This window comes from Lotus japonicus, chromosome 1 (genome assembly GCF_012489685.1).
Source record: "Lotus japonicus ecotype B-129 chromosome 1, LjGifu_v1.2".
NCBI classification, from domain to species: Eukaryota; Viridiplantae; Streptophyta; class Magnoliopsida; order Fabales; family Fabaceae; genus Lotus; species Lotus japonicus.
The window spans coordinates 33,286,633-33,304,371 of record NC_080041.1 but is presented as its reverse complement, the minus strand read 5'-3'; the positions used below and the strand labels follow the sequence as shown (position 1 = coordinate 33,304,371).

Here is a 17,739-nt window from a genome sequence, read left to right as displayed (position 1 = left end):
TCAGATCATCTGATCTTCAGATCTTCTGATGAATATATCTTCTGGTATCAGAATCAGAACCTGTTTGTCAAAACACTCAAGACAAACGTTAGAGTACCATAATTGTTCATCCACAAATAAATACTTGTTATCATCAAAACATAGAGCTGTACCACATGACCAAATCTTGATCTTACATGCTTCTGTTACTAATTGGCGCCTAAGCGCTCGTGAATTGGCGCCTAGGCGCTCGGCCCAGTGTTTATCAAAAAAAATTCCCTTTTTTTTTTTTTAAATTAAACAACTAAAATGCTACAAAATTAAAAGATAGAAAAGAGCAAAATAAAAAGAATGGGTTGTCTCCCATTTAGCCCTTGGTTATAGTCCTAGGTGGACTCTCCTTCCGATGGTGTTAGAAAGGAAATTCCTTACCATTGATCAATTTTTCATGAGTGCAAGGTTTTTACCTTGCACAAAACCTCTGAAGTAAATCATCCCATGAGGCAATGTCCTCTTGCTTATCAAACCAAGCCCTAGCTTCCCTTGTCAAAGAATGAGGGAAGAGTTTAATCTTCACTTCATCACTTGAAACACCCTCAATCTTAGCAAGGGAGCTAGCTTGGGTAAACTTCACCATGTGAGCATGTAAGTTCTCGTACTTGGACCCCCCGTACTTGTTACCACTAACAAGCTTGATGAGAGCCGGATGGAACTCATCAACTGTTTCATTAGCCTTGGGGGTCTCTTCCGGAACTTTTGATTTGCTTCTAATCACATCACAAACAAAATTGTTATCATGGTTAGTCTCAATCATAGGATTAAAAATAGAAAATCGTACCTTTTCCTTACCAACACGGAGAATGAGGTGACCCTTGTCAACATCAATCTTAGCTCTACCAGTAGCTAAGAAAGGTCGACCAAGAATGAGAGGAATCTTCTCATCCTCCTCCATATCAAGCACAACAAAATCCACGGGGAACACATACTTGTCGACCCTCACCATGACATCCTCCACAATCCTATATGGAGTTTTGAGGGATCGATCCGCCATTTGCAAGAATAGCATGGTTGGGGTAACCTCTCCTTGGTTCAGCCTCTCAAACATGGTGAGCGGCATCAAATTGATGCTCGCTCCTAGATCACACAAGGCTTCCACATCCGCCATGCCCTCAATTTCCACCCAAATAGTGAAACTTCCGGGGTCCCTTCTTTTCTTTGGCATCTTCCGCTGCAAAATGGCGCTACATTCCTCTGTCATCAACACCGTCTCATCTACTCCCTTCAACCTTCTTCTCTTATGCAAAATATCCTTCATAAACTTAGCTTAGCATATATAGGCATTTGTTCCAAAGCATCGGCAAAAGGAATACTAATGTGGAGCTTTTTGAAAACATCAACAAATTTTGAAAACTTTTTATCTAAGCTCTTCTTAGCCAATGCTTTAGGAAACGGAGCCTTGCTAGTTTCAGGAGTAAGATCAACTATCTCTCTCACCTTAATAGGCACAACAACTTCTCCCTCCACTATCTCCTATCTCTTTTCTCCCTCTGTTTTTTTCTTCAATTCACTCATCACTCTCCCACTTCTAGTGGTCGCAACAGAGGCATTTTCTTGCTTAGGATTGGGGATAGTGTCGGAAGGAAACTTACCTTGAGGTCTCTCGGCTATTTGCTTGGCCAGCTGGCCAAATTGATTCTCAAGATTCTTGATAGCCGCCTCTTGGTTCTTGTAATTGTTCTCCGTTCGGTTGATGAAAGTTTCCACCAACTCCTCTAAGCTTTTCTTGCTACCACCACCTTCAACTTCTCCTCGCTCTTGAGGTTGTCTTGAGCTTTGTCCTTGGAAACCTTGGCTAGGAAATTGCCTTTGAAAGCCACTTCCTTGCCCATTATTCCCTTGCCTCCAAGAAAATATTAGGGTGGTTCCTCCATCCTGGATTATAAGTGTTTGAAAACGGGTCATTCCGAGCTTGACCCATGGCTTTCACTTCCTCCTCTGGTCTAGTCTCGGTACATTCTTCACTGTCATGTGGCCCTCCACAAGTCACACACTTTGGCAACTCGACCACCAATCACCTTGGTCGTCTTCATCTGATTCTGAATTTCATTCATTTGCTTGGAGAGTTGCTTGTTGGAGGCCATGAGCTGATCATAAGCTTCAACCTCAAGGACTCCTCTTCGGGCTTGGCGCTCATTACTAGAGTTCATGGCTCTTATAGCCATTTTTTCAATCAACTCGTACCCAACTTGTGGAAGTAGGGCATCGAACTCTCCATTTGAAGCCGCATCCAAGCCAAACCTCGAAGAATATTGGAGACCATCATAGAACTTCGCCACTTGTTCAGCTTGGGTGAGGTTGTGTTGAGGACACCTCCTCAAGAGCTTTTTGAACCTCTCCCAAGCTTCATAGAGATTTTCATCGGTGGATTGAGCAAACGTCATGATGTCATTCTTAAGCTTTCTCAAGAGGGCTCTTGGAACAAATCTTGTGGTGAATTTCTCGGCTAGATCTTCCCAAGATGTAATGCTACCTTGGGGCTATGAATTCAACCACTCTTCAGCAGTGTCCCTCAAAGAGAAAGGAAACAAACTCAAGCGGATGGTGTCCGCTGAGACATTTTGAACCCTATAGGTGTTGCAATTGTGGATGAACCGCTCCATGTGTGCATGAGGATCTTCAAGAGCACCTCCACCATACTGATTTTGGCTCACCAAGTTGATGAATGTCGGCCTCAGCTCAAAGTTTCTCGTGCCATCGGGGGAAACTATGCTACCCGGATAATCGTAGCTCATGGCAGCCGAGGTGAGGTCTCTAAGAGAACGATTGGCATTCTCCGCTTCTAGCCCTTGAAGTCTTTGAGCAACAGCCTTATTCACTCTCTCTTCAATGTGGGCTTGCAATTCCTCCTCCGTCATATGGACAGCCATGGCGGCTATCTCAGCAGCTCTTTGCTGAGCTCGACGACGATGGAGAGTACGCTCTGGCTCCAGATCAAACACCAATGGATCCGTGCCAAGTCTACCTTGCATAAACTGAAATCACACAAACAAAGAAAAGGTTAGTAGCACATATTCAATGCAATGTAAATAATACAAACAAACAAACTCTTTAACTTAAATCGAAAACCACAAACAATCCCCGGCAACGGCGCCAAAAACTCGTTGGTCAATCTGCAAGTGCACAGATATCTCCGGGTTTTAAAATATCGAACCACAGGGATTGTGAGTGAGAATTGTTGATTTAAGCCTAAAGTTTGCAAGTTTCTAAAGCAGTAAAACTCAGAAATTGGTTTTGGTTGTTTGTGACAAAAGTTTTGCAAAATAGCAATGCTGAAAATGTTGAGAATATCAATTGATGGAAAATTGCCTTGGGTTGTTGATCATCTAATCCACTTTAGTCCACCTATCTTATGCATGTGAAACCTTGATTTATCTCTTGTTGCTTTAGCCTATGTACGTACTAGTTGATTCCTCACAAAAATAATTCTCTCAAATTGAAAGTTAAGCCCAATTCCTTGTGTACTTAATCATTCATAAGAGGTTCATAAGCATGTATATTCAGGCCAACAAAACTCTACCCTCACTCTATGCCTAGAAGCAAGTATAGAAGGATCTATTTCAATTCATGTCCCTAAATCATAACAAACTTCCATTTGATTATAATCTAGCCTATAGCAAGGGTGCACCAAAGCTAAACATGCATAATGAAATTGAAATACAAGATTGAATCAAGAACTCATGCATAGAGATAGGATTTAACAAACTAAAACTTCATAGAATCTCTTAACCCAAAGCAAAAAAGGAAACTAGCCACTCATGGCTAGTGAATTCATACAGAAAATGTAATGAAAACCTGAGAAAAATACAAGTTGGATGCCTTCCTACAGCCCCAAGGTTCTCCTCAGCTCTCAAACTTGATCCAAAATGAGTAAAATGTCTAAGTGTATCAAAGAAATTGGCCTAAGCCTTATTTATAGGCATAAAATACGAGTCTGGGCGCTCAGGCGCCAATTCATAGCGCCTGAGCGCCAATTGCATGCCCAAACATGCTCTCTGGAGCTAATTGGCGCCTAGGCGCCAATTCACCAGCGCCTGGGCGCCAATTCAAAAACCCTCTGAAAATTGCATTAGCGGCTAGGCGCCAATTCCCAGCGCCTAGGCGCTCAAGCCTCGCTGGAATGAACTTTTCAGCTTCTTGTAACTCCTCTTCAGCCCTCTTTAAGTCCTCCTTCAATTCCATGCTTCTTGGCCTTTTATTACCTTCAGTTTCTGCTCTCCAAACCTAACCAACAAGTCAAGGAAGAATCTAGAAGCTCAAAGAGCTCATTAGCACAAGAGGTCCTTCATTTAACACAACAAAACCATGCAAGTCCTAAACTTACTTAAAATGCAAGAAAAGTCCCTATAAAACTACAAAATTACCAAAACAAAGTAAAGACTCAAAGAAAAGATAAAAATGCATGATAATGCATGAAACACTACATGAGACTCAACAAAAAGACTCAAAACAAACAAAGAAATGACCCTAAAAACACTACTAAAATAGGGTCATCAGCCTCCCTACGCCTTTCTCTTGTATTCAAATTGTCTTCTTTTGGGGGGTTTTGGAGGAAATTCTTAATCGGCTCCATCCATGAGGGTTCCCCATCTGTTATGGCCTTTACCACCTTTATTTTTATCTCAACAAGGTCAATACTTGGGTGAGGAAGAGTTTCTTGTATGACTGTTGATAATTGCCTAATCGACCAGTACTAGCCAATTTTTCCAATACGTATGCCCGCTCATTTTGACTCCTTGGGATATGTTCTATCCTGACATTTTCAATCTCCATCATTAATCTGTGCACAATTTTTAAGTATTTGGAAATATGTGGGTCTTTCACTTGATATTCCCTTTTTACTTGTTTAACCACCAACTGTGAATCGCCTTTGATGAATAGCTTCTGAACTCCCAACTCAACGGCGAGTCTTAATCCGACTATTAATGCTTCATATTCTGCTTGATTGTTGCTTGCCCTAAACTCAAATTTCAACGATTGTTCAATGGTCATCCTGTCTGGGCTTTCAATAGTTATACCCGCCCCACTTCCTTCGTTTGAAGACCCGTCAACAGATAAGATCCACTCATCGATTGCTCCCTCGCCTTCAGTGGGCGTCATTTCTGCCATAAAGTCAATCAAACTCTGGATTGTGACAGTCCCCCTTGGCTCATACTGAATGTCATATTCAAATAGCTCTACCGACCAACTGACTAATCGTCCTGACAAGTCAGGCTTTTGTAACACTTGTCTCAGTGGAATATCGGTTTTAACCTTCACCTGAAAACTTTGAAAGTATGGTCTGAGGCGCCTTGCTGTTTTCAAAATTGTCAAAGCCGCCTTTTCAATTGTTTGGTACCGCAATTCAGCGCCTTGCAAAGTGTGGCTAACAAAGTAAATAATATTATACTTTTTCTTCTCTTCTTGAAGCAACACTATGCTAACTGCTTTGTCGGTGACCGCCAAGTAAAGAATTAAAGGGACATCTGGAGTTGGCTTGGATAACACACGCGGCGTTGCCAATAATTCTTTTAACTTGGTAAAGGCTTGCTCGCATAATTCAGTCCATTGAAATGTTGAGTGCTTCTTCAAGCATGTAAAGAATGGGGCTGCTTTATCTCCCGCCATAGGCAAAAAGCGAGCTAAAGCATCCAAACGTCATGTTAGTCGTTGCATTTCCCAGACATTGGCTGGACTTTTCATTTCCAGAATTGTCTTGCATTTGTCTGGGTTTACTTCAATTCCTCTTGATGTTATCATGAACCCTAAAAAATTTCCTCCTTGAATTCCAAAGGAACATTTTTCAGGATTCAATTTCATGCTGTATTTCCTTAATTGAGTAAAAGCTTCTTTTAGATCTTCACCATGCTCGCCCGCCTTGGGAGACTTGACAATCATGTCATCAACTTATACTTCCATGTTCCTTCCAACTTTATTTGCAAAAAATTTGTCCATCAGGCGCTGATAAATGGCACCCGCATTTTTCAAGCCAAAGGGCATGGTTTTGTAGCAGTAATTAGCCTAATTGGTCATGAACGTCGTGCTTTCCTCATCTGGGGGATGCATCATGATTTGATTATGTTGTTTCTTGTGTTGTCTTGCATTTTGTTAAAAACAACGTGATGTCGAAGCAGATGTCTTGACATCTAATTCTGTGTAGCCAGGACATCCATCCACTGGCTTGTGTGCAAGGTGGGTCCCTTTTGTTATCTGTTTAAAGATTTGATTTGTTGTTACTTGAGGTTCAAGTAACTGATTAAAGGGAGTTTTTTGCGGGTTGTTTATTGTTGGAATAAATCTATGATTGAAGATTTTTTTCTATCTTTTACTCGGTTGTTACGCAAATCATATCTTGGAAAATTGCATTTGAATTTGTGTGGATCAATCATGTTCTTCAGCCCAGCCAACCCCCCCGCCTCTGCTGAAGTATAAAAGGAACAAAGACCTAAAATGTGAAGACACGGAAGCTAAGATTGAAGATCAAGTGTTTTAGGATTGTGAGTTGTGCTTTGTTCTTGTGTTTTGTGAACTGGTCTTGCTCACTGATTCTATAAGACCAGACTGAGTTCTGTGTTGAGTTTGATTTTTCAAACACTTTTGTTATTTATTTTCACCAATCACTGAGGCAGTGATTGAGAGAAAGTGAGAGGGGTTCTCATACTTAGGTTGAGATACTAAGTAGAAATACACTGGGTAGATTAGGAAAAGAATAATGAACTTGTTGTGTTCATGTGTGTCTGTAGTTCCTGAATCTTGAGATAGTGGATTTCCTTTCTTTGGGCTTAGCCCTCCAGACGTAGGTGAAGTTTCACTGAACTGAGTTACCAATTCTTGTGTCTTGTTACTTTTGTGTTTGTGTGTTTACTGTTCTGAGTTACAGTTGTTATAATCGATTGTCCTGACATCGCGTACGACATTGTCCTAGTGGAACTAGAATTTCAGATTATACCCGGAATAGGCGTCCATGAGGCTTAAAAGTTCATTTCCAGAAGCCCCATCCACCAATTTATCAACATTGGGCAATGGATAAGAATCTTTTGGACATACTTTGTTCAAATCGTGTAATCCGTACACATTCTCCACTTTCCGTTAGCTTTTCTGACCATCACAACATTGGCGAGCCATGTTGGATATTGTACTTCACGAATAAACTAAGCTTTGATTAGTTTATTGGTCTCCACTTGCACCGCCTTATCCTTTTCTTCGCTCATTCGACGCCTTGTCTGTATGACCGGTTTTGCTCCTTGACGTATGGCCAACTTGTGAGTGATTATACTGGGGTCGATTCCAGGTACATCATTGATTGTCCAAGCAAATAAATCCAAATTGTCGCCCAACAGGGCGATTAACCGTTCTTCCTGGTCCTTTGACAAGCCACTGCCAATCTTTAATATATTGTCTTTGACTTTTGCTGACTTAGTTTCTTCCAGAGGTTGAGGGCGGAAATTGTCAATATCATCTCTTGGGTCCAAAGTAAAACCTTCCTGTGGGAAAATTTCAGTGATTCTATGACACTCCTTGGCGGCCTTCCTCCCATAGAGAGCCACACTTTTTAAGATAGCACTCTCTTGCTGCTTCTTGATCAACACGCAGAATTCCTATCTTTCCGTTGCACGCTGGATATTTTACAATTAAGTGAGCAGTAGAAATTATAGCACATAATTTGTTTAGAGTATCTCGCCCCAGAAGGGCGTTGTAATTTTCTCTACATGCTAGTACTAGGTACTTGACTTGAAATTTTTTTACGAATTCCCCCTCGCCAAAAGCAGTTGCTATTTCCACGTAGCCTCGTACACTCACCCGGTCGCCTGTGAATCCTACCAGAGTTCCTGGATATGGCTTTAAATCTGACTCTTTAAGACCCAAACGATCAAATGCATCACCATAAATAATGTCAGCCGAAGATCCCTGGTCTAGGAACACTTGGTTTTGTAATTATTGATTCTGATTGTTACCACTATCGGATCATTGTCATGTGGGATTACCTGAGCGAAATCCTGAGGGGAGAATGTGATTGGTGAATGATTCAACCAGCACGCTCCTTCATATGCTTTGTGTACAGAGTGCACCGCCACCACGTGTCTTTTTCTGGCCTTACTAGATAGCTCACCTCCACCAAATCCGCCTGCGATAGATGCACATTCACCCACGGGATCGCCTAACTCCTCCACTACTTCCTTGCCTTTTCCCTTGTCGCCTTGAGCCACCTTGGCGGGCTTCTGTACAGAGGCATCCTTAACAAAATTTGCTAAGTGTCCTGCTTTTATTAATCGATCAATCTCTCCCCGCAAAGTCCAACAGTTGTCAGTGGTGTTCCCTAAAGCTTTGTGAAATTCGCACCATCTGTTGGTGTCAACATTAGATGGTGGTCGCCTAGGAGGCGGAGGATATTGCACAACATTCGTCTGACCCACAGCCCTTAGTATTGTGCTCAATGGTGCATTCAACTTTGTTAATGGTGCTGCATTTGGTGGAGTAGCTGACTGAGTCGCCTGCGCCGGCGAAGCTCCCTAGGGATTCCTGTGCCATGTGTTGCTTTGAAATGCCTGTTTGGAATTTTGATAAGGGCCAGGTCTTGGTTGGCGAGGAGTCAGTGCCGGTCTTGCGTCTTTGCCCGCCTTGGGCTTTTCTGGTGGAACAATGCCTGGCTGGACACTCTTTCTCCAATCTTCTCTTTCTTTCTTATTTTGATCATCTTGTTCTATCAAAATGAATTCTTGAACTCTGGCTCGGAGGTCCATCATATCACGCGTCGGGCGTCTCGTCAAATCACGATTCAAGGATCCGGCCCTAAGGCCATTTTTGAAAGACGTCACGCATACATCCGGGCTATCCTCCTCTAGCTGAACAACTATCTTGCTGAACCGCGCCATATATGTCTTCAGTTTCTCGCCTGGCTGTTGGTGTATATTTATCAGATAAAAAATTATGGCCTTTGTGGTCTGATTGGCTGAGAATTGAGTTAAGAACTTAGTAGATAGATCAGTGAAATTGTCGATGGAGAATGGTGGCTGCTTAATGAACCAAGTCATCGCCATGCCCTTAAATGTTGATGGTAACAGTCGACACTTCACCGCATCCGTTTCCCCGCCAATAACCCTCTTTGTGTTAAAATACCGCAAATGCTCCATGGGATCAGAGTCGCCTGAATAGGCGTCCAACGTCATTGTTTGTAAATGCTCCGGTATTTCCACCGGGAAAAGCATGGTGAGCGAAAGACTGTTTGGAGTTAAACCATACAGACATATGTGGACCAATGAGGACGCCATCACATGATAAGAACAGGTATTTCATCCTCTTCACTGATGACTTCTCGAGAATGAGATGGGTCTATTTCCTAAAAGAAAAATTAGAAGTTTTTTACTTCTCGAGAATGAGATGGGTCTATTTCCTTAAAGAAAAATTAGAAAATTTTAGAGTATTCAAAAAGTTTAAGGCCCTTGTCGAGAAACAAAGTGGAAAACATATAAAAGTACTTAGAAGTGATCGTGACAAAGAGTATACATCTCGCGAGTTTGACAAATTCTGGGAGGATGAAGGCATAGAGCGACAACTTACAGCCGCATATATTCCACAACTAAATGGAGTGTTCGAAAGAAAGAATCGCACAGTTATAGAGATGGCCAGATCGATGCTCAAGGAGAAGGGAATTCCCAACACCTTTTGGGCAGAAGCACTCTACAATGTTGTCTATATACTCAACAGATGTCCAACAAATGCAGTATAAAGGAAGACTCCAATTGGAGCTTGGAGCAGAAGCCATCGGCAAAGCACCTAAGGGTCTTTGGATCTATATGCTACATTCATGTGCCAGATGTGAAGAGGCACAAACTAGAAGACAAGACTATATGAGGTATCTTCCTCTGCTATAGGACAAAGTCTAAAGGCTACCGGGTCTACAACCTACAAACAAAGAAGCTTACCATCAATCGAGATGTTGAAGTTGATGAGAATGCTACTTGAAATTGGGATGAAGAAAAAGTGGAGATGAACATCCTCGTACTAACACATCAGCCTCGCGAAGAAGTTGAAGAAGAAGCGGAAAACCCAGGTGAGTCTTTGTTACGTCTGCAACAACAAGATTCATCACCAGAGTCTACTTCTAGAAGATTAAGATCTTTGGTGGATGTATACGAAACCTGCAACTTGGTCATACTTGAGCCTGAAAGCTTTGAAGCAGCGTCAAAACAAGAAGTATGGGTCAAGGCAATGGAAGAAGAAATAAAGATGATAGAGAAACACAACACATGGGAGTTAGTAGATTGCCCACACGGAAAAGATATCATTGGGGTTAAGTGGGTCTACAAGACAAAGCTTAACCCTGATGATAGTATACAGAAGCACAAGGCGAGGCTAGTAGCTAAGGTTATTGACAACACCCTGGCATCGACTACAATGAGACATTTTCTCCAGTTGCTCGTCTTGACACGATAAGAGCACTAATAGCTCTTGTATCTTAAAACGGTTTGAGCATCCATCAACTAGATGTCAAATCACCCTTCCTCAACGATGTACTCGAAGAAAAGATCTATGTGGAGCAACCACAAGGGTTCTTGTGCGAAGGAAATGAAAGCAAAGTGATAAGACTAAGAAAAGCTCTTTATGGCTTGAAGCAAGATCCTCGAGCATGGTATAGTCGGATTGATCAGTACATCATCGATCGAGGATTCAGGAGGAGTAAGAGTGAGCCTACATTGTACATCAAGACTCAAGGCCAGCAAACTCTCTTACTCTTCCTATACGTAGATGATCTTATTTACACAGGAAATAATACTAAGACTGATGATGGAGGAGTTCAAAGAAGACATGACAAAGACCTTCGAGATGACCGATCTTGGATACTTCCTTGGCATAGAGGTAAGTCAGAGAAATGATGGGATAATTATCTCACAAAAGAAATACACAGAAGGCTTACTTAAGAAGTTCAAGATGTATGGATGAAAGCTTGTAAGTACTCTGCTGGTGACAAATGAGAAATTGCAGCAAGATGATGGAGCACCAGAAGCTGATGCATCGCACTATAGGAGTCTAATTCGTAGTCTTCTATATCTGACAGCTACAGCTACAGTTTGGTTGCAGGTCAGCGGATTGTGATTGAACTCGATAATTTGGAGCCTCTTGAAGACAGGCTAATTTGTTTGTGTTGTTACTTCTCATGTAGTAATATCTATTAAGTGCTTCCCTTTTGTTTTGGCCCTCTGATTACTATACAGTAGTGGTGTGTTCTTCCTTTATTTTGCCTTTTCTTGTTCTTGCGTTGGCTTCCCCTTTGGTTTTTCTTTCTGGTTTTCTTTGTTGTACAGTGTATTGTATATTGGTGGGGCACCCATAGTGCCTCCTATTTATTTACATCAATTAATTGGCTTTCCAAAAAAAAACCATGACCAGACATCATGTATGCTACAATTCTTCTATCAAGATTCATGCAGAACCCAAGTCAGATAGACTTTGGAGCAGGCAAAAGGATTCTAAGATACCTGCAAGAAACAAAAGAGTTTGGCATATGGTACAAAACTACAACTAACCCAAGGTTGCTTGGATACACCGATAGTGATTGGGCAGGTTCGGTGGGTGACGTGAAGAGCACCTCTGGCTATGCTTTCTCACTTGGATCAGGAGTATTTTCTTGGGCGTCAAGGAAGCAAGCTTCAATAGCATTATCAACATGAAGCAGAGTACGTGGCAGCTGCTAAAGCAACAAGTCAGAAGATATGATTACAGAGAGTACTCAAAGATATGGGAGAAAAACTACATGGGCCCACTCTACTCAACTACGACAACACATCAACTATTTCTATGGTGAAGAATCTGGTGTATCACAGCAGAACAAAGAACATAACAATTAAATATTACTTCATCAAAGAAGTTGAGACAACAAAAGAAATTTAGCTCATGTACTGCAGAACTGAAGATCAAATGACAGATATATTCACGAAGGACTCGTCCAATCCAATTTGACTATTTTTTATTTATAAATAGATGGATTAGATGGATCTATATGTAGACGGATTATGGTCATGAAAAAATGATTTATTTTGATATCCTGACTATCGATATTGTAAATCTCAAGCCAAGATGGTTAAAATATGTGTGAAATTCTAATAGCGCGAAGGAAAAGAGAATAAACCACCATTTTACACTAAATTATATGATTAAAACAAATTATTACATCTAGAATAGGGTTTCTTCAAACCAAAATCATTTATTGTAAATTAGAGGAAATAGTACAAAGTTTTTAGAAACTACTAGGGGGAAGACATGGGCAACAAGGAAAAATTTGGTGACAAGGACAACAAGCTGGTACTGGTGCCTGTTGTACGCTTGGTACCTGCTGTACAGTAACTATCCCTTGAGCATATTCAATCCCTTGTGCATTTTTCATCTCTTGCGTGTTCCCTTTGCCAGCTGCATTTGAATTGTTTTGTACTTCTTGTAGACCATGTGCAGTTTCTACAAGATTAGTGCTCATTATAGTAAAAAGCAACACAGTTAACTTCAACCACATCTTCGGAGAAGTCATGATATGCCGACTTATTTTGCTGATAAAACAAAGGGAACCTCACTTTTGATGCATAAAAAAAATTTGTACCTATTTGTATGCAAATGGAGATTTTTGTTTTTTTCATTCATTCTTGATGTTAGGAAGGTTCGGGAAAGGGGTTGTATTAATGAATGATGATTTAAGCATTGAGGTCTTACACGTGAGATTTTTATATATAATTTTTATGTTTAAATTTTTACTCATTATGATGTTAGGAAGGTTCAGGAAAGTAGATGGATTGATGAATGATGATGTAAGCAATGAAATCATACAAATTAGATTTTCAAATATAACTTTAATGCTTAAATTTTACTTCATAAAAGTCGTAATAATATAATAAATTTGTTTTATTATGTTTTCTTCACTGGAGGTAGCCTCACAGGCGATCAACCTTCTCAATGGATTTCACCTAGGCGATGCACCCCTTTCGCTGGTTCTGGTGAGGTTCGCAAAACCTGACTTGGTTCAGCATAAAGACCAGAGTCTGGTGGTGGATGAGAGAGTTGATGTCTCTTTTGGATCCACATCGGGCAATAAAACTTTGAATCTTTTTTTTCCTCATTAAGATCAATCACTCCTACAAAAGCTTCTAGGCATAGTAAAACTCCTCTAAAGCCCTGTAACATCCCGATCTGACGACTGGCCTCACGGTAATGACACGAGTCTTTTCAGTGCGCTTTGTCCTCACTCGCGCACTTCCCGGGAAAACTTCCCAGGAGGTCACTCATCACGATATTGCTCCAAGGCAAGCACACTTAACCATGGAGTTCTTATCAGTTGGGCTCCCGAAAAGAAGTTGCAACTTGTTGTTATGAGTAGTACTAATCAAATCTCTTATGCTCTCCTCAACTGTATAGTCCATCCCTATACACTTTCAGAATACCTCTTGTTCGGGTGTGGTGCGTCCCTCCACAAAGAAGGCGATCAATCCTCGCCCTTCTCAGCTCAGGGCGTCACAGGCCCACCAACTTCCGCTTGGTTCGTCCTCGAACCACACCGTACTGGGAGAGGTCGGCTCTGATACCAGTTGTAACATCCCGATCTGACGACTGGCCTCACGGTAACGACACGAGTCTTTTCAGTGCGCTTTGTCCTCACTCGCGCACTTCCCGGGAAAACTTCCCAGGAGGTCACCCATCACGATATTGCTCCAAGGCAAGCACACTTAACCATGGAGTTCTTATCAGTTGGGCTCCCGAAAAGAAGTTGCAACTTGTTGTTATGAGTAGTACTAATCAAATCTCTTATGCCCTCCTCAACTGTATAGTCCATCCCTATACAGTTTCAGAATACCTCTTGTTCGGGTGTGGTGCGTCCCTCCACAAAGAAGGCGATCAATCCTCGCCCTTCTCAGCTCAGGGCGTCACAAGCCCCTTATGAACACTACAAATAAAAGACACAATCAACAATCAGGCGGACATATCACATGCACTAGGGCTGTCCATAGGTCGGGTTCGGTCGGTTCCGGGCCCGATCTTCTGTTTTGGTCGGTTGAAAATCGCCAAAACCTCAGACTGTCGCCGACCGTGAAGAAGACACGGGTTGCTCGGTTCGGTTTTGGCCGAATCACGGTTTAGCGGGTCAGTTTGAGCGGGTTGAGAAAAAGTTGAAAAACGAAATGCGAACAAAGAAGACGAACAGAGAAGAAGGAGAGGAGAAGGTTTGCAGCAGCGGCGGCGGCAGAAGGAGAGGAGAAGGTTTGCGGTGGCGGCGACGCAGAGGCTTGGGTTCCTTGGTGTTTTGATCTGTAGAGAAAGAGAGGCTAGGTTAAACTTGATGAGAGAATGATTGGGTTGGGTAGGGTTAGTGTTTAATATGTTTTTTTTTAACGCCCACAGTTGGAATTGGGCTGGGTTGGGCTTTAGTTTTTATTTTACACATTGTAGGTTTGGTCGGTTCGGTCGGGCTTGAGCCCAAACCGAAACCAACCGGTCTAACCCACTTGAACCCATAAAAATGAACCGCTTAAACCCGTGGCTGAACCGAATCGGCCCGTTTAGTAAAAAAATCGCCGGTTCGGTTCAGAAATTTATGGCCAACCCTAACATGCACACCCAGGTATTGAACATAGACAAAGAAGATTGCAAGGAAATACTTATATTAAAATAATGCAAGTGGCTTAGGTAAAACAATGTTGCAGTCAGACACTTTAACAACAGAAGTAGCTAACATAAGAACAAAAGGGCACCACAACAAGAGGTTTTCAAGCTAGTTCATACAATGCATTAAAGGAATAAACATTTTGTGCATAAGCAAAACAAACAATCAATGGCCTACATCCTTGCCACGCATTCCTCATATTTGTTCCTTTGCATCAGCAGCCTTAGTCCCCTCCATCAAGTACACTTGTCCTTTGGTATTCGGGAGAGTTCCACGTGCAACATTCAAAGGTGACTCCATTTTTGGTGGCCTACAATCTGTGGTAAGATGTCTCGACTTGTGGCAATCGTAGCATAACGACCTGTTCTTCTTGCAAGCAATGGCATAGTGCCCAATCTCTCCACACCTAAAGCACTGGAATGGTGCTGGGTAGGGCTGTGAATTGGTCAGGCCGCCCACAGGGGCCTATGGCCTGGCCTGTTTAATAAAAAGGCTAGGTTCAGGCTTTTTAAGAAGCGTATTTGGTTAAATAGATCAGACTTGAGCTTATAAAAAAAGTCTTCTAGGCCTATCAGACCGGCCTGTTTAGTATATTAACTTATTATAGTATATTGATTTATTGAATATATTTGACCTTCCAATTTTTCAACGTGCTTCACCTTTCACCTAGGAAATTCCATCCGTTTTCTTTCTTGAGATTTGAGTCTTCACCTTTAACATTTTTTCGGGTTGTCTAAATGACCCATGATAAAGTTTGGGTTAAATAACCCATCATCCAATCACATTGGAGATAAATGAGTTGGAAATAAATTAATAAATAAAATAGAAAAATTCCACATCACTTATCTTCAATGTGATTGGATGATGGGTTATTTAACCCAAACTTTATCATGGGTGATTTAGACAACCCCTTTCTTTTCCTTTAAATTGTTATTAATTGTCAATTAAAATTTATAAAGGAGCCTTTCTAATTCTAACTTTCTTTCTAACTCCCACTCTCTCTAACTCCATGAGCGGGCCCTAAACGCACTGCACCTACGACCATCAACACACAATACCATCTCACAGCAAAATTCTATAAAGGTTCAGCCTTTTCACCTTGCTCTTCCATTTTTGGCTTATGGGTCACCCTCTTTCTGTTCTTCTTCTCCTCCACTCAATGGGACAAGCTTTGAACGAAAACTAGCACTTTTTGTCCACCGGAACGCTCTTTTCTCTGAGATACCTCTGTAAGTAACTACCTTCTTTCTTTTTCCTTCTTTTTTGATTCATTTTCATGAAATGAAGTATGATAATCCATGTTTTCAGTTGACCACAGCAGTTTGTAGTTTACAAGATTTGAAAATGAGAATCTTTTGATTGTGAAATTTCAGTTTCTGCAGTGTAGGCTGGTGTTTTGTTTCCCCCTTTCTAATTTGAAAAAAAATCATTATAAGAATCTATATATATATATGAAAATAATGTTTCCTTCTAGAAGCCTATGCCACATGGCACCCCCAAATTCGTCCAATTTCCCTCCAAGAAAAAAAAACCCTTCCTTTTTTTTTCCAACATAAAACCACATGACTCACATAACTATTGTTATCTAATTTAATTTACAGTTTTCTTTGATAAACATAAAATAGAAACAATTACAAAACACATGCCTAACATTCAAAAAATTATACAATACGGATTGAAAATAATTTTTTTATTTTTTTACTAAACAATACGAATTCAAAAAAATTATTTAGGAATGAAACACATGCCTAACATACAAAACCCAGATTCTTTTTTATTAATTTTTTTTACATCAAATCTATATATATATATTAACCCAGCTTTTGAAACAATTGCAAAACACATGCCTAACACTCATTGAATTACATAATAATACAGAATTTTTTTTTGGAACATTATAAATGGAATTTGTTATTATGTAAAAAGTGATATTAACAAAAAAAAGAGGATTGTAACCCATATTTTTTTTATACACAATTACTACAACAGAGCTTTTACAATAATAATTTCATAATGTTAAAAACATTATAAATAAATAATGCAAAATTATAAGTTAAATTTAATTTTTTTGTCACAACACAAAACCATGACTCGCCTTAATTATTGTGTTTTAATTTAATTAAAATCTAAATTTTCAGTTTTATTTTCTAATCATAATTTTGAAACCATTGCAAACAAAAATGCCTAACAATCATTGAATTAAATAATACGGAAAATTTATTTAGTACATAATAAACGGAATTTGTTATTAGGGATTTTCAAAACACACATTAAGTTTCTCAAATCACACATTAATAAGTTTCAAAACGCACATTAAGTTTCTCAAATCACTACTTAAATTAGGAATTTTTCCTCTTTTAAATAACCATTAATGCTTTTTTGAACTTAAATAACCATTAATGCTAAAATTGATTGAATAGCTTCTAAAATAATTTTTTTAAATAATTATATGAATACCAGATTTGTTTTTACAAATATTACCGAAAAATATATTAAGAAAAATGATTAAATAATTAAAAAAATATATATTAATGAAAAAATAGATTTACATTCAAATTTCATTTTTATTTTGTTTTAAAATACAACTATATTGAAAAAGTCATTCAAATTTCAATTTTTCTCCAAATCATTAAGAGAAAAAGTTTGATGCACCGACGGTGTAAAATTTTTTTACACCGTCAACCAATCAGATTTCAAGGATGTGAGAAAATATCTCTTTTCATTTAATTTCATTAATTGACATGTCACATCCTTGAAATCTGATTCGTTGACGGTGTAAAAAAACTTTACACCGTCGGTGCATCAAAATTAAACTCAATCATTAATACGCTTTTCCAATCACTACCTAAATTTTAATTTTTTCTTATTTTGTTATTATGTAAAATGAGTTATTAACAAAAAAAAAAGGATTGAAACCCAGATTTTTTTTTTATACAAAATTACTACGAGAAAGCTTTTAAACTAATAATTACATAATGTTTTAAAATTATAAATTAAAGTTTAAACTATACATTTAACAATTTTATGAAATTAAGGATTTGAACATATTAATTGAATAATGTTGCAAAAACACCGATATATTG

The 17,739-nt window shown here is 39.7% G+C and overlaps 1 non-coding gene across 1 annotated transcript; it reads left to right on the top strand.

Annotated features, from left to right (window-relative positions):
• Nucleotides 1-2,331: 2,331 nt before the first annotated feature.
• LOC130734840 (small nucleolar RNA R71) lies at nt 2,332-2,438 on the top strand. The gene has a single exon (XR_009018179.1). It is a non-coding gene; the product is annotated as a small nucleolar RNA R71 (small nucleolar RNA).
• Nucleotides 2,439-17,739: the final 15,301 nt, after the last annotated feature.